The sequence below is a fragment of the Rana temporaria genome, chromosome 6, assembly GCF_905171775.1.
Source record: "Rana temporaria chromosome 6, aRanTem1.1, whole genome shotgun sequence".
Classification (NCBI taxonomy): Eukaryota; Metazoa; Chordata; class Amphibia; order Anura; family Ranidae; genus Rana; species Rana temporaria.
The window spans coordinates 224751918-224775889 of NC_053494.1; positions in this window are offsets into that span (position 1 = coordinate 224751918).

Below are 23972 nucleotides of genomic sequence, written 5' to 3' on the forward strand. Positions count from 1 at the left end.
CCACATCACCTGGCCACGTCACCTACCACAAGTTGTTGATTGTACACTTGCCACGTCACCTGGCCATGTTACCTGCCACAAGTTGTGGATTGTCCACTGGCCACGTGACCTGACCACGTCACCTGCCACATCACCTGGCCACGTCACCTACCACAAGTTGTGGATTGTACACTGGCCACGTCACCTGGCCACGTCACCTGCCACAAGTTGTGGATTGTCCACAATGCAATGCAAGCAATTACATTTTTTTAATGTTTTTTTATGGTTTTTCATAATTTGCCATCATTTTTGAGATTTCTAATGTAAAAAACCTTTAAAAACGCCTATAAACGAAATTGCGGCAAAACGCCGGTACCGCGTTTTGCCGCATTTAGCAGCGATTTGCGTCTGAAACGCGAAAACTTTCGCGTCTCAACCCAAAATTTTGCTTCTGAAAAAACGAGCCTAAACCCAACTGCTTTAAAACGCAAAAAAAACCCGAATGTGTGCATGGACACATAGGATAACATTAAATGTGTTCAGGGGCAGTTGAAAAAAATGCCCAAATGCCTCTGAACTCGAGTTTACCAGCGTCTCGTGTGCATGGGGCCTTAGATATGCCCAGCCCCTCCCTCCTCCACACAAAGCTCTATCAGAGGCTGGGTGGAGCTGCTCTTTCTTTCCCCGCCCACACTCCTGGCAGCCCTGTGTTGTCTGTGAAGAAGATTTGTGGGCGGGAAAGTTAAAACAAAGCAGTCAGCTCGGCATCCACAGCCTTAGAAAAAAAAAAAAAACAAGTGAGCCCCTCCTGGGACTGTCCATTATGTCCCATCCAAGTAAGTGACAACAAGTAAGCTTCTCCCTTCCTGCTCTCTCTCCCCCTCTCTGCATATTACGTGTTATATTACAGCAGCCTGTGACAGTTTCTTGCCCTCCTAGATGTTATGATTAGTGTTGAGCAGAATATGCCATATTCGATTTCGCGATATATCTCGAATATATATTCGAATATTCGAGATATATTCGCTAAATTCGAATATTCGTGATATTTTATCGAAATTAATTGAATGCGATTTTTCGCTATTGCGAATGCGAAAATAATTGCGATTTTTTTAATAACTGCGGTAGGAGCGCTCTGATTGGCTTAGAATATTCGTGATATTTTATCGAAATATCGCAACATGCGAATGCGATATTTATTGCGGAATTTCGAGATATGCTGGAGGAGCGCTCTGATTGGCTTAGAATATTCGTGATATTTTATCGAAATATCGCAACATGCGAATGCGATATTTATTGCGGAATTTCGAGATATGCTGGAGGAGCGCTCTGATTGGCTCAGAATATTCGTGATATTTTATCGAAATATCGCAACATGCGAATGCGATATTTATTGCGCAATTTCGAGATATGCTGGAGGAGCGCTCTGATTGGCTCAGAATATTCGTGATATTTTATCGAAATATCGCAACATGCGAATGCGATATTTATTGCGCAATTTCGAGATATGCTGGAGGAGCGCTCTGATTGGCTCAGAATATTCCTGATATTTTATCGAAATATCGCAACATGCGAATGCGAAATTTATTGCAGATATTTCGAAAACTGCTGTAGCAGCACTCTGAAATCGAATATGTATGATATTTTAACCAAAATACATATTGCGATTGCGATTTTTTCGATCGCGCATGCGCAATTGCGCGAACAACACGCGACCATTTCCTGGAGCCTTGCCAGTTTCCAACTTATGATCGCAGCGCAATCACACAGCAACATGGTTGGAAGCAATTTCACTAAGTCTGAGGAAAAGTTGCTGATTTGTGTAAGTATTTTGACCACTGTTATTTCATCATCTTCAACTGCATTTTAGTCTAGTTTAAAAGTTAGTATATATGATCAGATATTAGTATTTCACAAAAAATGTGTCTCCTGCTTTTACAAAACTACAAGTCCCAGCATGCCTGGACAGCTGCAGACACCCTGGTTGGCAAATGTGTATTTAGGCACTTTTCCTTGTTATTTAGCATAATGAATTTAAAAAATTTTTGGACATAGGACGTATGCGAACGTCCTGACTTCAGTGTCCTCAAGGCCCAAGGACGTTCGAATACATATTGCCCTTTAGATGTTGCAGAACTACAACTTCCAGCATGCCTGGGAATGCTGGCACTTCTAGTATTGTAAGTTCTGCAGGCCCCCATTTTTCAGGCCTTTATGCACGGGTCTCTAAACTGTGGCACCCTAGATGCAGCAAAAGTAAAATTCTTAGCATGCACTGACAGACCGTGGCTGATGGGAGTAGTAGTTTTGCAACAGCTGGAGGTGGACTGGTCTTGAAACCCAGAGTTAGGTAACAAACCCGTAGTGTTTTGCAACCATTCTGCCTCCAGCTGGTTATTTTCTGTTGAAAAGCCTGTGGCGTGCAAAACACAACCCAAAAACTCCACCCGGATGCAGTGAAAAATGTGCACACACCTAAAGAGTGACATCACAAAAAACTGCGACGGGTACATACGTCAGTGGTCCTCCGAAAAAGGTCCCGTCTCTGACCCCCCGGGGCGTTAGGCTCCTGACAGGGAAAAGAGTTAGCAACGCATATCTCCCCTATACGTGTATCCTGTGTTGTTAATAATATATTCATAATTATGCAAATGATAATGGCTGCTATATTTATGCAAAAAAGGTGGCGACCGAAATGGCAGGATATAAAATCTTTCATGTTACCCCTGTCATTGATTAATAAGGCGAGAATGCTTCCAATTGTTGAATAGCATACATTTACGTCATATATCCATAAGGCTGTCAACAGAAGTATTACAATATACTTTGTTCTTCATCTTGCAGAAGTTCCTGGAAACAGGATACGATGAGCTGCGGAGGCAGCCAGAGAAAAGGGCTGTGGTCAGCGCCCTAATCGCTGACTTTGGCGGCCAACATGACCACAAGGCAATTGTTAAGAAGTGGTCTGACCTGAAGAGGCGCCAAATGGTTCAGGTCAGACGTCTTCGGGCTAAATATCATCCAGGTAAGTTATTGTTGACAGTTATGTTTTTTTTTTAAAAAGTGTATTTTGTGTGTGAACTCGAAAGAGAGAGGAGCCGGCCTGCAGGAGTTGGGAGGCCTCCCCCAGAGGCAATCTGCCACCTTTCTCCATGCCCCGGTTGGCAATGGCGGGTGTGAGGGGGTCCTCCCAACCCAACCTCGCATAGCACACCCACCAGGGGCGGGGCTGAGACCACCAAACTCAATTCACAGGTAGCCGAGAGCGGGATCCGAACCCCTAGCTGCAGAGGTGAATCACTTGTCAGTGCAGTGGCAATCGCGTGGAGCCACCGCAGCTCCTTTGGTGACAGTTATGTAAGGTCATATGTAATTCATGTAAGGTCAGATGTTGTTAACCAAGATGCCATGTTGTGCTAACATATATCACCACCGGCCAAGGTATTCATAGTACTGTTGAAAAAAGACATGGGACAGCAGACAGGAACACAGAAGTTATGTGGGAACATAATTTTCCCATTGCTTTGCATGGGACTTTAAAGAAAAACCCCGACCATGGCAAGTGGGGGTGGGTAAGGTTTAAACCACCTATCCTATGTTTGTGGCTGACATATAAGTAACCTGTGTGCCAAGTTTCATATAAATATCTTTAGCCGTTTGTACGTGATGCTGGAACATACATACATACATACATACATACATACATTTATGCACACACACACGTTGAGTTTTATATATATAGATTACCACTAAATTCCTGTGTTAGGAGTGGGGTTGTTATAGTAATCCCGTGTGCTCCATCAGGCCCTTTTTTTAACATGAGATGGTCTGAACAAAACAAAGTAGACAAAAACAGCTCATTTTAACATGGTTGCATCCCAGCTCACGCTCAGTCCCCTGTAGTGCCCACAAGACCCTTTAATATAACATTGTCCCATTGGTTAACTGTCTATATAAATCAATTTGTATTCATATACAATACAGCAGAGTACACTGAATTTGCATACGTCATTAGAAAACATTTTTATAATATATGAACATTGTGTTATTATAGGAGCTCCAATGCCAGTTGTCCGCGCCAAGCGCAGAAGGCGCCAGGCCGATGAGGAGGAGGAGGATGCGGCAGAGGAGGATGCGGCAGAGGAGGAGATGCATGAGGAGGAGCAGCCAGGGCCCTCCCACTCCCCAACCCCAGCTCCTGTTGAGGAGCAAGCTGAGGAGCTTCCCCCCCCCCACCACCCCAACTTCTCAAGCAGAAGAGCAGGAGGAAGAGAGCGGTCCTGTGAGCCTCATTCAGGAAGGTAAATATGTGCACAATGATTAATAACATTTCAACAACAAAATGTAGATATAAAAATGGACAACATATAAAGCGCACCTGTCAGATTGTAGAACCATAATATGGTATTGATGCTAGAAGTATACAGGTAGTGCATAATTATTAGGCAAGTTGTATTTTTTGAGGATTCATTTTATTATTGAACAACAACCATGTTCTCAATGAACCCCAAAAACTCATTAATATCAAAGCTGAATTTTTTTGGAAGTAGTTTTTAGTTTGTTTTTAGTGTTAGTTATTTTCGGGGGATATCTGTGTGTGCAGGTGACTACTATTACTGTGCAGAATTATTAGGCAACTTAACCAAAAAATAAATAGATAGCCATTTCAATGATTTATTTTTAACAGTGAAACCAATATAACATCTCAACATTCACAAATACACATTTCTGACATTTAAAAACAAAACAAAAACAAATCAGTGACCAATATAGCCACCTTTCTTTGCAAGGACACTCAAAAGCCTGACATCCATGGATTCTGTCAGTGTTTTGATCTGTTCACCATCAACATTGCGTGCAGCAGCAACCACAGCCTCCCAGACACTGTTCAGAGAGGTGTACTGTTTTCCCTCCTTGTAAATCCCACATTTGATGATGGACCACAGGTTCTCAATGGGGTTCAGATCAGGTGAACAAGGAGGCCATGTCATTACTTTTTTTTATTTAATACCCTTTCTTGCCAGCCACGCTGTGGAGTACTTTGACACGTGTGATGGAGCATTGTCCTGCATGAAAATCATGTTTTTCTTGAAGGATGGTGACTTTTTCCTGTACCACTGCTTGAAGAAGGTCTCTTCCATAATCTGGCAGTAGGACTGGGAGTTGAGCTTGACTCCATCCTCAATCCGAAAAGGCCCCACAAGCTCATCTTTGATGATACCAGCCCAAACCAGTACTCCACCACCACCTTGCTGGCGTCTGAGTTGGACTGGAGCTCCCTGCCCTTTACCAATCCAGCCACGGGCTCTTCCATCTGGCCCATCAAGACTCACTCTCATTTCAGCAGTCCATAAAACCTTAGAAAAATCTTTCTTGAGATATTTATTGGCACAGTCTTGACGTTGCAGCTTGTGTGTCTTGTTCAGTGGTCATCGTCTTTCAGCCTTTCTTACCTTGGCCATGTCTCTGGGTATTGCACACCTTGTGCTTTTGGGCACCCCAGTGATGTTGCAGCTCTGAAATATGGCCAATCTTGTGGCAAGTGGCATCTTGGCAGCTGCACGCTTAACTTTTCTCAGTTCATGGGCAGTTATTTTGCACCTTTGTTTTTCCACACGCTTCTTTTGTTTGATGATCACGCTTCAGAAGCTTTGCAACTTTAAGAGTGCTGCATCCCTCTGCTAGATATCTCTCTATTTTGGACTTTTCAGAGTCTGTCAAATCCTTCTTTTGGCCAATTTTGCCAAAGAAAAGGAAATTGACTAATAATTATGCACACCTGATATAGAGTGTTGATGTCATTAGACCACACACCTTCTCATTACAGAGATGTACATTACCTAATATGCCTAATCTGTAGTAGGCTTTCGAGCCTATACAGCTTGGAGTAAGACAACATGCATAAAGAGGATGATGTGGTCCAAATACTCATTTGCCTAATAATTCTGCACTCCCGGGATGTGTTAGACACATAACAAGTGTATACACATGATAATGATTGATTAATAAGCAAAAAAAAATATTTATTTATTTGGTAACGTTATTTGAAATCCAAATGTTTTTTTATTATATCCTAAAAGCATCAAGAGATCTGAGGAGGCAAAACAGACTCATCGAAAAGACGCACCAGAAGATCCTTCAGAACCAGCGGAAGATGAGCTACCTCACCCAACAAAATGCTCTGCTAGAGCAGCAGCTATCGGGTCAGATTGCGGAAATGCACCGCATTCATAAACGGATTGAGAGCTATATTTAAATTTATTTTTGTATTAAAAAAACATATTTTTTGGAAATGTTTCATTTCTTTTTGAGATAGAGTTGTAGGTTTTTCAACACATCTAACTTCACATCAAACAAATCAACATCAACACATTTAACTTCATAATAAGCAAAAACATTTTATACTATTATTTTATTTAACATTAACCTAGGACAAACTAAAGCACACGACACAGACACGACGAACACAAAATAAACTGTTGAAAAATGAACATAACAAAAGCAACAATATATATATATATATATACAAAGAGAGAGAGAGGGAGAGCAAGAAAGAGAGAGAATGCAGATGAGCTCTTGCAGTCAGCCCAATGGTTGCAGTATAAATGCCGCAAAACAGGGTTTAACATAAGGTTCATTGTTATAGTTACACTTGCTGTTTAGATCCGGTCTGGTAGTCCGGTCTGGTAGCTTGTAGCGGAGGCTGTTGGTGGATCCGCTGTGCCAGAGAGGTCATGAAGCTTTACTCAGCATGGAGGCAGCAGCAGGAGTATTAAAATATAATATAACTAGACAATGCATTTCCTGAGGAAAATGCGAGTGGGAATGCTGAATAGCTTAATTGGTGAGCCCCTTGCCAAAGACATTCACCATAACCACTACACTATCTTTAGGACACACAGCTTCTTTCTCTATCTGCAAAGTATAGAGTATGCTGACTTCCTGGTCGCCCCTCCCCCCTCAATAGGTTTCCCCTCCCCCCCAGGTCAGTGAGGAGGAATATTGCACTGAGGTCAGGAAAGTTATTTATGGAAAGAAATAACATTACAAACGCTTTTAATTCACAGATCTAATACATGATTTAAGCCTCCAAACAAAGCTTAATAAATCCTCAAACGTACATGCAATTGATACAACGACTACACCGTTTGAAATACACGGCCCTTGTAAACGCATCGATATGAAATTTATGTAGATAAACTTAAAAATGTGGCCATGTCTGCGATTTAGAAAAGAGCGTCTTTGTGAGTTCTGCAGCAACATTTTTTAGATAATTTCACATGAGAGTCTATGAGACATAATTTCTGGCTGTTGCTCCAATAATTAAAACTAAAATATGTATCGCAGAATTGGTCACATTGCCATAAACCAGACAAGCATAGCTACGTTTTGATATAAAAATTGTGTATGAAAAGTAGATCTTGTGGGCGTGAGACCAATTTGTTTCCCCTTTTTGTAAAGATATTTTTAATTACAAAGATCTCCAATGTTAAGGTCACATGACAGACTCTAAATCCCCTCCATAGGATTACATTATAACCTATTGCATTTTTGTGAAAAATTCGCAAAACGTAAATTGCGTTTTCACCAAAAAATTGTAAACGATAACGATCTGAAAAGTCATAGCCGGATAGCTAAATATTTTGTGACCGCTTTAAAGTTTTTTCAGTGTCTGTAAGTGAAAGTATGAAGTAGCTGAAACTTTTGGCATGGCATGTGAATTCAAAGGGGAAAAGGATGTTCTCATTGACTTCAATGTTTAAAAAAAGGGTCTAAAAGCTTAAAATTTATAAAAGTGTAAAAAGTAGAAAAAAACTTGAAGAAGTCCCATCATTAGCTGAACGAGACGAACATTTTTACAGTTGAATGGTCTCAATAGCTGAAAGTATGCCGAAGTTACGCAGAACCAAAAAACGTAAGGAATAATAAGATTACTAAATTTACGGATATCAATACTGGAAATGTTTATTAAAGCATTCACACTAATTAAGATTAATACATTTACGGGTATCCATACTAGGAATGCTTATTAAAGCATTCCCACTAAGTATCACACAGGCATGATTTACAAGCAGTAGTGGTAATAGTAATACATAGCATAAAAACACTTGGGGAATACTTTACAGCATCAGTAGTGGTCATAGTAGTCAATAGTGTACCAAAAAATTGGGACACAGGTGTCTTGACTGAGCTGTAATAGTAGTAGTAGACATTGACAATACAGTGTCAAATCACTCGGGCAAGAGGTGCCATGATGAACAGCAGTCTTAATAAGAGTATATAGGGTGTGAAATAACTGCTGACATAGGTGTCTTGACTGGGCAGCAGAAGCAGCAGTAGTAGTATTAACAGTAGTAGTTGATACAGAGTCATATCACATGGGCAGGAGGTGCCATCATGAACAGCAGTAGGAATAGGAGTATATAGAGTGTCAAATAACTGCTGACATAGGTGTATTGACTGGGCAGCAGCAGCAGAAGCAGCAGTAGTATTAACAGTAGTAGTTGATACAGAGTCATATCACATGGGCAGGAGGTGCCATCATGAACAGCAGTAGGAATAGGAGTATATAGAGTGTCAAATAACTGCTGACATAGGTGTATTGACTGGGCAGCAGCAGCAGAAGCAGCAGTAGTATTAACAGTAGTAGTTGATACAGAGTCATATCACATGGGCAGGAGGTGCCATCATGAACAGCAGTAGGAATAGGAGTATATAGAGTGTGAAATAACTGCTGACATAGGTGTCTTGACTGGGCAGCAGCAGCAGAAGCAGCAGTAGTATTAACAGTAGTAGTTGATACAGAGTCATATCACATGGGCAGGAGGTGCCATCATGAACAGCAGTAGGAATAGGAGTATATAGAGTGTCAAATAACTGCTGACATAGGTGTATTGACTGGGCAGCAGCAGCAGAAGCAGCAGTAGTATTAACAGTAGTAGTTGATACAGAGTCATATCACATGGGCAGGAGGTGCCATGATGAACAGCAGTAGGAATAGGAGTATATAGAGTGTGAAATAACTGCTGACATAGGTGTCTTGACTGGGCAGCAGCAGCAGAAGCAGCAGTAGTATTAACAGTAGTAGTTGATACAGAGTCATATCACATGGGCAGGAGGTGCCATGATGAACAGCAGTAGGAATAGGAGTATATAGAGTGTGAAATAACTGCTGACATAGGTGTATTGACTGGGCGGCAGCAGCAGCAGAAGCAGCAGTAGTAGTATTAACAGTAGTAGTTGATACAGAGTCATATCACATGGGCAGGAGGTGCCATCATGAACAGCAGTAGGAATAGGAGTATATAGAGTGTCAAATAACTGCTGACATAGGTGTATTGACTGGGCAGCAGCAGCAGAAGCAGCAGTAGTATTAACAGTAGTAGTTGATACAGAGTCATATCACATGGGCAGGAGGTGCCATGATGAACAGCAGTAGGAATAGGAGTATATAGAGTGTGAAATAACTGCTGACATAGGTGTCTTGACTGGGCAGCAGCAGCAGAAGCAGCAGTAGTATTAACAGTAGTAGTTGATACAGAGTCATATCACATGGGCAGGAGGTGCCATGATGAACAGCAGTAGGAATAGGAGTATATAGAGTGTGAAATAACTGCTGACATAGGTGTATTGACTGGGCGGCAGCAGCAGCAGAAGCAGCAGTAGTAGTATTAACAGTAGTAGTTGATACAGAGTCATATCACATGGGCAGGAGGTGCCATCATGAACAGCAGTAGGAATAGGAGTATATAGAGTGTCAAATAACTGCTGACATAGGTGTATTGACTGGGCAGCAGCAGCAGAAGCAGCAGTAGTATTAACAGTAGTAGTTGATACAGAGTCATATCACATGGGCAGGAGATGCCATGATGAAAAGCAGTAGGAATAGGAGTATATAGAGTGTCAAATAACTGCTGACATAGGTGTCTTGACTGGGCAGCAGCAGCAGAAGCAGCAGTAGTATTAACAGTAGTAGTTGATACAGAGTCATATCACATGGGCAGGAGGTGCCATCATGAACAGCAGTAGGAATAGGAGTATATAGAGTGTCAAATAACTGCTGACATAGGTGTATTGACTGGGCAGCAGCAGCAGAAGCAGCAGTAGTATTAACAGTAGTAGTTGATACAGAGTCATATCACATGGGCAGGAGGTGCCATGATGAACAGCAGTAGGAATAAGAGTATATAGAGTGTTAAACAACTGCTGACATAGGTGTATTGACTGGGCGGCAGCAGCAGCTGAAGCAGCAGTAGTAGTATTAACAGTAGTAGTTGATACAGAGTCATATCACATGGGCAGGAGTTGCCATGATGTACAGCAGTCTTAATAAGAGTATATAGAGTGTGAAATAACTGCTGACATAGGTGTATTGACTGGGCGGCAGCAGCAGCAGAAGCAGCAGTAGTAGTATTAACAGTAGTAGTTGATACAGAGTCATATCACATGGGCAGGAGTTGCCATGATGTACAGCAGTCTTAATAAGAGTATATAGGGTGTGAAATAACTGCTGACATAATTGTCTTGACTGATCCAAAGGAGTCATGGGAGAAAATCATGTGGTCAGATGAGACTATAATATAATTTTTTGATCATAATTTCACTAACCGTGTTCGGAGGAAGAATAATGATGAGTACCATGCCAAGAACGCCATCCCTAATGTGAAGCATGGGGGTGGTAGCATCATGCTTTGGTGGTGTTTTTCTGCACATGGGACAGGGTGACTGCACTGTATTAAGGAGAGGATGACCGGGGCCATGTATTGCAAGATTTTGGGCAACAACCTCCTTCCCTGAGTTAGAGCTTTGAAGATGGGTCGAGGCTGGGTCTTCCAACATGAGAATGACCCAAAGCACACAGCCAGGATAACCAAGGATTGGCTCTGTAAGGAGCATATCAAGGTTCTGGCGTGGCCTAGCCAGTCTCCAGACCTAAACCCAATAGAGAATCTTTGGAGGGAGCTCAAACTCCGTGTTTCTCAGCGATAGCCCAGAAACATGACTGATGTAGAGAAGATCTGTGTGGAGGAGTGGGCCAAAATCCCTCCTCCAGTGTGTGCAAAGTTGGTGTAAAACTACAAGAAATGTTTGACCGCTGTAATTGCAAAGAAAGCCTACTGTACCAAATATTAACATTGATTTTCTCTGATGTTGAAATAGTTATATTCAGCACTGTAAATACATCAGGTCCGGGGCTTCATCAGGGAATGCATGGCAAGGGACCCTTCAGCGCCCTGAACCGACGACGGGTGCCAGAAAGTCACCGCCGATCCAGGACTCATTCATCTTTATGAATGTGAGTCTGTCCACGGAGTCTGTGGACAGACGGGTCCTCTTGTCCGTGACCACCCCACCTGCCGCGCTGAATGTCCGCTCAGATAGTACGCTGGAGGGGGGGCAAGACAATAACTCCAGCGCATACTGAGCGAGCTCGCGGCAGGTGTCCAATCTGGCAACCCAGTACTCCATGGGGTCGTCGGTGCTCATACTGTCAGAAGCACCGACGGACGCCATGTAGTCTGCCACCATGTGGGCCAGCCGCTGGTGGTGACTGCTGCTGCTGCTGCTGGTGGTGGTACTGGGTCGCTCGGTTTGGAAGAACATCCTCATCTCTTCCATTAGGTCCCCTGCTCGGCTGCAGCTGGGTGCAGCCACCTGCTGGGTGAGATGAGGGGGGACAACTGGAGGCCGGGGAGATGCCTGCTCCAACCGTCTGACAATGGCTGCCTGCAGTTCCTCCATCCGGTGCTGCCTCCGGCTGGCTGGGATGAACTGCTCCAGTTTCCCCTTGCACCTGGGATCCAAAAGGGTGGCCATCCAGAAATCATCCCTCGTCTTGATGGTCTTAACCCGGGGGTCCCTCCTGAGGCATCTCAGCATGTGGGCAGCCATGGGGAAGAGCACAGCCCGCTGTGACTCCTCAATGCTGGCCAGGTGAATGAGGTGCGACTCTTCATCCCTGAGGCGCTGCTGGTCAAACTCAGACATGCCCAACCCCCGGACTATCGGTGCCCCCAACACCGGCTCTCCCTCCTGACCAGGCCCTGACTCCGGGACGACACCAGCAACCACCTCCTCCTCCTCTTCATCATCATCCTCCTCCTCCTCCTCCTCCTCCTGGTCCTGGCCCTGGTCTCGGTGGAGCATTGCTGACTCCTCCTGCTCCACCAAGGCACTCTCCCCAGCCTCGAGCAGGCGATCTAGTGTCCTCTCCAGCATGAACAGTATTGGCAGCACGCTATTGAGGCCAATTTGCTCACTGCTGACCATCTTGGTCGCCTGCTCGAAGGAGGACAACACTTGGCAGACCTGGTTTATCTGCCCCCACTGCGCACAGGCGATGAAAGGGAGTTGTGGTGAAGCCCTCTCAGTGCCTAGTTCCATCAGGTACTCCCTCACCGCCCTTTGCTGCTCCCACAACCTCTTCAGCATGTGGAGGGTGGAGTTCCACCGCGTCACACTGTCCACAATCAGCCTGTGAAGGGGCAGATTGTACTTCCACTGCAATTTGGACAGGGACGCGGTAGCGGTTGGGGAGCGCCTGAAGTGGCTGGCAATCCTACGCGCCTTTGCCACAATGTCACTCAACCCTGGATAAGTGCGCAGGAACTTCTGCACCACCAGGTTGAGGACATGTGCCAGACAGGGCACGTGCGTCAGACTGCCAGCATGGAGGGCGGCGAGTAGGTTGCTGCCGTTATCGCAGACAACCATACCTGGCTGGAGCCTTCGGGGTGTCAGCCACTTCTGGACCTGAGCTTGAAGTGCTTTCAGCACTTCTTCTGCAGTGTGTCTCCGGTCCCCTAAACTAACAAGCTGGAGCACGGCCTGACAGCGCACGTGCCCCACACTTGAGTAGCTACGGGGGCGCTTGCTGGGAGGCTCAGCAGCTGCGGAGACAGTGGCTTGAGGGAGACCAGCAGTTCTCCCCTGGACACCCCGGGGCGGCACCACAAGATCGGTTGCCGACGATCCCTCACCGACGCCTCGGAGGGAAACCCAATGGGCCGTGAAGCTGATGTAGCGTCCCTGCCCATGCCTGCTGGTCCAGCCATCCATTGTCAGATGAACCCTGTCGCTGACAGCGTGATCCAGCGACAGGGTTACATTCTGCACAATGTGCTGGTGTAGGGCAGGGACACCAGTCCTGGCAAAGAAATGGCGGCTGGGGACACGCCATTGGGGTTGGGCCTGCTCCAACATCTGCCTGAAGGGGTTGCTGTCAACTATGTTGAAGGGCAGCAGATGTTGGGCAATAACCCTTGCCAGGAGCCCATTGAGGGAACGCACACGTCGGTCTCCAGGGGGGAAGGGAGTGGTGCGGTCAAAGGCGTCTGAAATCGACGCCTGGCGCCGGACGGCAGTGCGGGACACAGACGTGGAGGGTGCTGTGGAAGTAGAGGTCTGGCTGCCGGTACCAGTACCTCTACTAGAGGGAGCGGGGGGGCATGACCTGCTGGAAACAGATGAAGATGTGGCAGGGGCTGCTGTACCCTGCTCACTTGTGGTGGTGGCGCTGCTACCACCACCACGCTTCATCTCGTCATACAACGCCCAGTGGTTTATCCTCAGGTGCTGGTTCAGGGCTGTGGTACCCACCCGAGCCAAACACTTCCCTCTCTTCACCCTCACTTTACAAATCCGGCAGATGGCCACGGTAGGGTTGTCTGCCACCAGGGTAAAGAAATTCCAGACAGGTGACTTCAGCACCGCCCTCCTGTCAGATGGGGTGACGCTTACTTGCACCTGCTGGGATTCGGTGCGCACAGGTGGAGCTGCCTGCTGCTGCTGCTGCTGCTGCTGCTCCTCCTCCTGACACCTCCTGCTGCCATCACCAGTGGAGACCCTGACGATGGTCTCCCTGGTGGTGACCTGGCGCACCGTTTCACCAGGGTGCCTACCTTCCCCGTCGTCACTGACGTAGTGAGCCGACGCGTCAGATGGCAACCATGATGGGTCACCCTCTTCGCCCCCAGAGATGTCAGACCAAGGGCTGAGATGTGTTGGTCTGAGGGAACCACGTGACATGGAGCCTCTAGCCTGGCTCCGCTGTCCCCTCACCCACGCCTGGGTCTGACTAGGTGCTGCTGTTTCCTGCACCAAAACAGCAGCACCAGTTTGAAGGGATGTCTCTGGGATACTGCCAGCAGGTATCCCATCCTCCTCATCCATCCCTTCAAAAAGGTCCTGACCATCAGGACAGAGCTGGAGGTCTGCCTGATGCATGGCCTCCCCCAAGAGATCCCTATCACTGTCGCTGTCGAACAGTAAGATGCTGGACTCTTGGGGGCTGGGGGGGGGTAGTACAGGCAACGGTGTAATGGTGGTACTACTGTGAGTCGGGACCGACGACTCAGTGGCACTGCTGTGCCCCATGTAGTCCACCACTACTTGAGCCTGAGATGGCAATATCGGGCGGCTGCCCGATGGGAAGAACTCCCGGATCAGGCGTACTCCCCTTGCACCCGATCCTCTACCACTAGTAGGGGCACGAGAGGTACCCCGTGCTGGCAGCGATCCAGCACTGGGAGTAACTCCCCTACCCCTGCTGCCACGGCCACGGATGCCGCTCATTATTGCTGATATGTGTGTGGGGGGGGTAAACTTTATTGGGGGGGGAAAATGTGAACAAAATGTGTTTTTGTGTTTTTTTTACAAGACAGGCACGCAGACAAAGACGTACACAGACAGCTACTAAACTATAAGAAAAGTAGTACACCAGACAAGGACTACAAAATTAAAGAAAAAAAAAAAAGCACTAAACAAACACTAACTTTTTTTTTTTTTTTTTTTTTTAAACACAAAACACAGACACTAAACACACACTAAGCTAAGCTAGATGAAATAAATGTACACTAACAGTGTGTACACTTACTACACAAAATTTAACTAAACTGAACACAAAACTTAGCTTTTATAAAAGCTCTTTAGGGAAAACTAAACAAAATGTGAACTGAGATGCCTAGCAAATATCACTGAACAGCGAACCTGCAAGATCTAACAGTAACACAAGATGAACAAAACTTAGCTTTTAGAAAAGCTCTTTTATAAAGCTCAGCAAAATGTGTTCTGAAATCTCTTGCAAATATAACTGAACAGGGAGGATTGCAGGATCAAACAGTAACACAAATGAAAAAAACAGCACAAAACAGCACAAAACGTAGCTTTGAAAAAAGCTCTTGGGTCTATTGCTTTGAAAAAAGCAGTTGATATACTGGAAAAGATCCACTGGAATCACTAAATAGCAATGCTGGTGATGATCTAAATCAATCAAGAACAAAGACACAGGAAACCAGGAACACAGAAACAGCCTCCACACTCTATAGCCAGCTTCTGAATCTGCAATGAAATGGTGCTGGGAGTGAGCTTATATAATGTCCATGCAGGCAGGTTCCTATTGGTTGCTAACCTGTGACGAGTGTGGAAGGAGAACTCTGATTGGCTCTGATGCAAAAGGGCGGAGCAAATAATCGCGCAATATTCCTATTGCCGAATATTCGCATTGCGAATATTCGGCAATATAAAATGATCGCTTCAGCTACTCGGCCCAATGGCTCTAATCATACCAGCAATGCTTTCAGACGTCTATGGAGATCACTAGGATGTGATCTGTTTTAAAAATTAAACTGTAAAAATCGCTCTGATGCGGAAGATCGGGGCGAGGAAAATAATCGCGCGATATTGCGTTTGCCGAATAATCGCATTGCGATCTTTCTGGAAAATTCAATGAACGCTTCAGCTACTCGGCCCAGGGTCTCTAATGATACCAGCAATGCTTTTAGACGTCGATGGAGATATCTAGGATGTGATCTGATTAAAAAAAAAAATTGTAAAAAATCGAATATTCGGAATTGCGAATATTCACCGCGAATTTCGAAATATAGCGCGATTTCTCGAATATGCTATATTCGAGTCGAATATTCGCAATGCGAATATTCGTGAGCAACACTAGTTATGATGTGGGTTCACACTGGCAAGCTGCAGTTTAGCTGCAATGCTGGTGTTCTGGCATGTTACCCTCCTGTCCCATAGACTTCTATTAGGTTGTACGTTTTTGCTGCATGTCCTGAAAGTGCACAAAAAGTCCTGCATGCCGCATCTGTGGTGCAATTCCAAAAAATGCAGCAAAAATGCACAATTTCTAATTAGAAGTCTGAGGGACTGGGGCTATGGGAAACTGCCACAGTGGCGGCCTGTCCATTAAGGGCACACGGGCACTGCCCCCTCCATTATGCCACCCCCATATGTAAAATGGATAGATTCATGCCTGACCGGCCACTAAGATGGGGTAAGTGTCGGTCAGACAGCGAGTGGGTGGAGGGTGTGTCACAGTGGCTGCATTTGATGGGGCACAGTGGCTGCATTTGATGGGACAAAGTGACTGTATTTGATAGGACAAAGTTATTGCATTTGATGGGGCACAGTGGCTGCATTTGATGGGACAAAGTGACTGTATTTGATAGGACAAAGTTATTGCATTTGATGGGGCACAGTGGCTGCATTTGATGGGGCACAGTGGCTGCATTTGATGGGGCACAGTGACTGCATTTGATGGGACAAAGTGACTGCATTTGATGGGACAAAGTGGCTGCATTTGATGGGACAAAGTGGCTGCATTTGATGGGACAAAGTGGCTGCATTTGATGGGACAAAGTGACTGCATTTGATGGGACAAAGTGACTGCATTTGATGGGACAAAGTGGCTGCATTTGATGGGACAAAGTTGCTGCATTTGATGGGACAAAGTGGCTGCATTTGATGGGACAAAGTTGCTGCATTTGATGGGACAAAGTGGCTGCATTTGATGGGACAAAGTGGCTGCATTTGATGGGACAAAGTGGCTGCATTTGATGGGACAAAGTGGCTGCATTTGATGGGGCAAAGTGGCTGCATTTGATGGGGCACAGTGGCTGCATTTGATGGGACAAAGTGGCTGCATTTGATGGGGCAAAGTGGCTGCATTTGATGGGGCACAGTGGCTGCATTTGATGGGGCACAGTGGCTGCATTTGATGGGGCAAAGTGGCTGCATTTGATGGGACAAAGTGGCTGCATTTGATGGGACAAAGTGGCTGCATTTGATGGGACAAAGTGGATGCATTTGATGGGGCAAAGTGGCATGGGGCAAAGTGGCTGCATTTGATGGGGCACAGTGGCTGCATTTGATGGGGCAAAGTGGCTGCATTTGATGGGGCACAGTGGCTGCATTTGATGGGGCACAGTGGCTGCATTTGATGGGGCAAAGTGGCTGCATTTGATGGGACACAGTGGCTGCATTTTATGGGGCACAGTGGCTGCATTTGATGGGACAAAGTGGCTGCATTTGATGGGGCAAAGTGGCTGCATTTGATGGGGCACAGTGGCTGCATTTGATGAGGCACAGTGGCTGCATTTGATGGGGCAAAGTGGCTGCATTTGATGGGACACAGTGGCTGCATTTGATGGGGCACAGTGGCTGCATTTGATGGGGCACAGTGGCTGCATTTGATGGGGCACAGTGGCTGCATTTGATGGGGCACAGTGGCTGCATTTGATGGGGCGCAGTGGCTGCATTTGATGGGGCACAGTGGCTGCATTTGATGGGCACAGTGGCTGCATATAATGGGGCACAGTGGCTGCATATAATGTGGCACAGTGGCTGCATTTGATGTTTTTGTTCAGTTTGATTGCTTCCCCCCAAAAAAATGTTGAGCACCAGTGTGAGCCAAAAGGCTTGCACTCACAGATACTCCACTGAAAAGTTATCAATTCTCATGTCACTTTTCAGAGGCATTTGACAGACAGTAAGGAGGTGATGCCTAATTTCCTCCCTGCCTGTTTTAACCTCAGCCAGTCCCTCCAGATATTTCACTTTGTACTCCACCTTATTTTCATTACTCTTTATAGGTATTAGATGTTCTCTCACCTTATTCTTTGCACATCTAATACATAATGAGAGTTCTGGAAATAAGGTGGAGTTCAAAGTGAATTTCTAAACCTAAGTGGAGAACCCCTTTCAGAAGATTTGAGGATATTATTAAACTCAGAGACGGGTGGACTTAGGCCATCATAAATAGATTGAAATTCTGCCAGTTCAGCAGAAATTTCAATCTATCAATGTGCAGACTGGTTATACAGACTCCGATCTATCAACTGACTTCAGTACAACCATCGGAAATGTCCAACGATTTCTCTCTGTTCCAGCAATGTGGAGTGATTTCTCTCTCTGTGCCACAAATGTGGAGCAGTCTCTCTCTCTGTGCGGGCATTCCATCATTAACCCCCGCCACGTGCCCCCCCCCCCCCCCCCCCCCCGGGCTGCTCAGTCTAAAATGCCCGGGCCTATTTTTTGTCCCAGTCCGGGCCTGCCTACCAATGTCTTTTCTTGGGGACACAGGTCAATCTAACTAGTGTCCCCACTAAGCAAATTTCTCTGCTGTGTACACCCCAAATGATTAGTTAGTTTGGGGTTTAGTAAAGGCAAAGCCACTCTGCAGTACAAGCATAGTCGCTGAAAATCAGAGAGGAAGCACTGATGGTTTTAACATCCAATCCTGTAGAAGCAAAGTTGTTTTGTTTTCTTCCTTGCTTGTCCACTTGTAGTGCAAAGTGGATTTGCCTTTAGTAAATGGACCCCAAAGTCCAAGATCCCTAATAATTTGGGGTGTACACAGCAAAATGCTAGAGTGCAATTTACATAATGGGAAACTATTTAGATTGATCTCTGTGTCCCCAAGAAAAGATATTAATAAGGTTTTACCCTCACTTCCTGTTTGGCTATGTGACAGGAAGTGAATGAATTTGAAGTAGAAAGTGACAAAATTTGTGAGGTGTCTTCACCCTATCAGGGGTGCAGATATCCCCAAAAAATGAGCAGATGATACTTATTTGCAAATTAAGAAAATTGTTTATTTAACATTGGGTGGTGTTTGTGGGGGGCCCTAACACACATTCATACATATTAGCAACGCTGTATCCTGGCCTATTGGCATGGTTATATTTTCTTAGTCCTCTCAATAAAATTATCAGAAATTTGTGCTTAAAGTAGAACTATAATCAACACTTTGTGAGGGAGTGAGGGAGGGTTATAGCCCATGTCAGTTTATTTTGTACCATCCCTGTCCAATTGCGGAGATTTGCCTTCACTTCCTGCCCCATAGCCAAACAGGAAGTGCAAATTAAGGGAATCCAGTGCCCCTCCCCCCTGAAAATTTCTGAGAAAAAAAAGTGCAAAACTAAAAAAAAGTCTGTAAAAAAAAAATGCCCCTGTCCCTAGTAGCTCGCACTCAGAAGCAAACGTCCATGTAAGTCCCACCCACATATTTAAACGCCGCTCAAACCACACATGTGAGGTATTGACGCGTGCATTAGAGCGAGAGCAATAATTCTAGCACCAGACCTTCTCTGTATCTCTAAACTGGTAACCTGTAAAAAAAAATCAATCGTCGCCTATGGAGATTTTTAAGTCCCAGAGTTTGGCGCCATTCCATGAGTGTGTGCAATATTAAAGTGGAGGTTCCATCAAAAAAACAATTTTGCTTTAAACTCTAGCTTACGACTAAAAAAGAAAAAAAAAAAGTTTTTTTTACTCATCTGGAAATGCCTGTTGCTATGCGGTCCCACGAAATCTGCCTTTGAATCCACCTAGGATCCTGACATCATCTCCCTCTAATGCTCCTGGGAAATGTGTGTCATCATTTCCCAGGATGCAGTGCGCTGTCCAATTATCACTCCCCATCCAAGACTTCCAGGAAGTAAGAGCCAGATTCACAAAAGAGATACGACGGCGTATCTCCTTATAAGCCGTCGTATCTCTGTGATCCGCCCGTCCTAACTATGCGGCTGATTCATAGAATCAGTTCCGCATAGATAGCCCTAAGATCCCACAGGTGTAATTGACTTACATCGTCGTATCTTAGGATGCAATTCTATGCCGGCCGCTAGGTTGCGAGGCCATTGCGGTCGGCGTAGAATATGCAAATGAATAGTTACGGCGATCCACGAACGTCCGCGTTACCCGTCGCTCTAACTTTACGCCGTTTCCGTCGAAATACGCGTCGTAAAATTAGGGCTGAGCCCTAGTTGTTCTAAGCCATGTTAAGTATGGCCGTCGTTCCCGCGTCGAAATTTAAAAAATCACGTCGTTTGCGTAAGTCGTCCGTGAATGGTGCTGGACGCCATTTACGTTAACGTCTAAACAAATGACGTCCGTGCGACGTCATTTAGAGCAATGCACGTCGGGTAATTTCCCCGACGGAGCATGCGCAGTACGTTCGGCACGGGAACGGGCCTAATTTAAATGGTGCCCGCCCCATTTGAATTAGGCGGGCTTGCACCGAGTGAATTTACGTTACACCGCCGCAAGTTTACAGGTAAGAGCTTTGTGAATCAGGCACTTACGCTGTAAACCTGCGGCGGTGTAACGTAAATGGGATACGTTATGCTGCTGTGGAGCAACGTAAATGTATCTGAATCTGGCCCTAAGTGCTTGTGGGCTTCACATTGCCCACAAGCAAAATCGGTGTAGATATCGTTTTATAAACTATCTTTTTTAAATATCTATGCGGATCGGCGGCGGATTGTAAAATAGTAAGTGACCAGATTTATATTATAAAAATGCAGGATGAAAGGACATACATTTAAAAAATGCTAATTGTGGTTGGAACTCCGCTTTAAAGCGTGACAAGTTAGGTATTTATTTACTCGGTGTAACATCATCTTTCACATTATCCCTAAAAATTGGGCTAACTTTACTGCTTTGTTATTTTTTAATTCATGATACCATTTTTTTTCGGCCAAAAAAAAGGCATTTGAATTTTTTTTGCGCAAATACCGTTGGAAATAAAAAAATTTAATGACCAGCACTTTATTCCCTAGGGTGTCTGCTAAAAAAATATATATAAGAAGGCCAGTATGGTGGTCTGAGTTTATAGGAGGAGCATGGAGGGTATTTAAGCAGCCCACTCACACATGCTCTTTGTCGGTTCAGTGTGCGGTACTACACGTCACTGGGCCGACTCTTCCCAGCTCACCTCATGTCCGTGAGTCTGCACATTCAATCGCATTCGACACCCTCCCGCCCTTCCCTTTTTCAGGGCACTTCTCAGCATATCTTTCTTCAATTAACTACCCATTACTTACCTTGGGTATGCCCATTTTTCTTGGCATACTGACCAGACCACCAAGGCACACTTCAGGTCTATTTATGTTGTAAGTCTTGTCGCGTGTTTATGTGATCCACATCTCTCTCGGTCAGAGGGTAACGACCATAAATATAATATTTGGGGGTCCTGAGTAATTTTCCAGGAACAAAATATAATTTTTACATGAAGGAGAGAAGTGCCAGAATAGGCACGGTATGGAAGTGGTTAAAGTGAAACAATAAAAGTGAAATATTCCTTTAAATTTCATAGTGGGGGGAGGGGGGGTTAGGGTATGCCTGTGAAGTAGCTTAGAACTGTCACTGTACAAGATGTAATTTCTAAAGGGAAAAAAAAGTAATTTAAAAGTACTCAAGGCTATAAAGAATACAGACATTGCTCATAAAAAAAAAAAACGTGGGGGTCCCCCCAAATTCAATTACCAGGCCCTTCTGGTATGGATTTTAAGGGGAACTCCACCCCAAATAAAAAAAAATGGCGTGGAGTTTCCCCAAAAATCCACACCAGACCCCTTACCCGAGCACGTGACCTGGCCGGCTGCAGAAAAGAACCTGAACCATACCAGGCCACATGCTCTCAACATGGGGAGGGTGCTTTGGGGTCCCCCCCAAAGCACCTTGTCCCCATGTTGATGGGGACAAGGGCCTCATCCCCACAACCCTGGCTGATGGTTGAGGGGGTCTGCGGGCGGGGGGATTATCGAAATCTGGAAGACCCCTTTAACAAAGGGGACCCCCAGATGCCGGCCCCCCCCTGTGTGAAATGGTAATGGGGTACATTGTACCTCTACCATTTCATCCCAAAAAAGTGTCAAAAATGTAAAAAAAGACAATAGCCGGTTTTTGACAATTCCTTTATTAATGTCTTCTTTCCGCGCTTCTTCTTCTTCCATCTTCTTCTTTTCTGCTTTCATTCTGGTTTCTTCCTCCATCTTCTTCTTCCTCTGCTTCTTTCTTGGGTCTTTTCGTCCGCATCATGCACCGGCTTCTTCCTCCATCTTCTTCTCCTTCCTTCGGTCTTTTCGTCCGCATCTTGTACGGCTTCTTCTTCCCCAACTGGACCGCTTCCAATTGAAGTTCCTGCTGTGTGACGCTCCTGTGACCCCGCCCCCCTCTGGCGCCACGGGGAAAGCTATAAGAAATAAGAAAGTCCTGTGTGGTACATGTGCGTCAGAGGGGGGCAGGGTCACAGGAGCGTCACACAGCGGGAACTTCAATTTGAAGCGGATCGTCCAGGGAAGAAGAAGCAAGATGCGGACGAGAAGACCCAAGAAAGAAGCAGAGGAAGAAGAAGATGGAGGAAGAAACCCGAATGAAAGCAGAAAAGAATTATCTTGCATATTAATATTAATTGCATTGCCCCCGCTGCTACGCCGGTTCATGCGCCTAATTAAAGATTCATCCGGTGTCCAAATTAAGCCATGAATCGGTGCACCGCATTGCTTTTAGTAAATCAGCCCCTAAGTGTTGTTGGAAGCAGGACTGTTTCCCTTTTGATACGCCTGAATCTGCTATTTCTCCTTCTACTTCAACTCTTCTATCACCACAAAGTTTTATTGTTTTTACCCAGCTGGGTAATAAAGAGCACAGAAAAAGTCACCTGTCGTGGACATTCCGTTAATGCTACATCCACCATACACCCTTAGACAGGGGAGGAGCCACGAGGTAACGTGCCACCCAAAACAAACCAGCAGCTCCTTCAGGGGGTAGTGCTACATACACAAAGGGGAATGACTCAGGAGCGCGCACCCCAGGCCAGCTGGGCCACGAGGCGCTGTGGGACGACAGACCCCCTCTCAATGGCATCTCTCCCTTAAGTACCCCTCCCCATCATGCACAGCGGGACAACCACTCCCAAGTGATTCACCAATACACCATGACTTTGCTACTGCCACCCTTGGCCTGGAGTGGTAACGACACCCCCAGGCAAACAATGGTGGGAACTCCCAGCACAGCCATGGCTGGAACAAAGGCTAAATTGCCCATAATTACAGTTGTCTGAGCCAAATAACAACTCAGACCCCCTCTAAATTTTCAGCAGCGCCTGTTCAACAGGAGCAGGGCGCTACATACTCCCTCCACTAAACTTAGACACTGTCTTCAGTGTCGGGAACCATGACGTCTCAGGCCTGAGCGCCAACACCTGAACCCAAAAAAATAGGATGGGAAAGTGAAGAAAGAAAATAGGAACACAACATGCATTATCACATCATGACAAATAACAAATTCACATTATCATTCATATCTGTCTAGCTTGCACCATTCTCTGGCAGTCTTGATAGAAGATCAACTTGACCTGAAAGAAAACAGTGAAAAAAAAAACACACACACACAACAATCCTATCCCTAAGATCCTGTACAGTTTTAAGGCAAAGCAAAACTGCACCTTCCAAAAGGTGGAGCTTCCAATTTCCTACTAAAGAATATTTAAAGTGTGATGGCTAGGCTTAAAAAAAATCCTTCCCTAGCATAACTGACCACTGCCGCCTAGTGGCAGAAGTTACAATTCAAAGTATTGCACAAATCCTTGAGCAAAACAATTCTTGATCACGGAGTCCTCAGAGGCCCTGACCTAACTGACTAGTTTCTCCCCCCAGAGTTCAAAATCTCCAGCAGGTGAAGAAGAAAAATGTAGCTCCTTCATGGAACTTCTCAAAGAAAGGGAAAAAAACCTCAAACAGGTCCTGCCCATTGCTTTCACAAATAGAACCGGGGATCCGGCAGAGTTAGGGATCTTCCTTGATCATCAAGAGTGATAATGAAATAGACCCTGTCATCCTTGCCAGGCCTTTGGATGACAGTAAATGTGACGGCCATAAATCCAGGATTGCCGACAACCTTCAAAACGGTGAGCC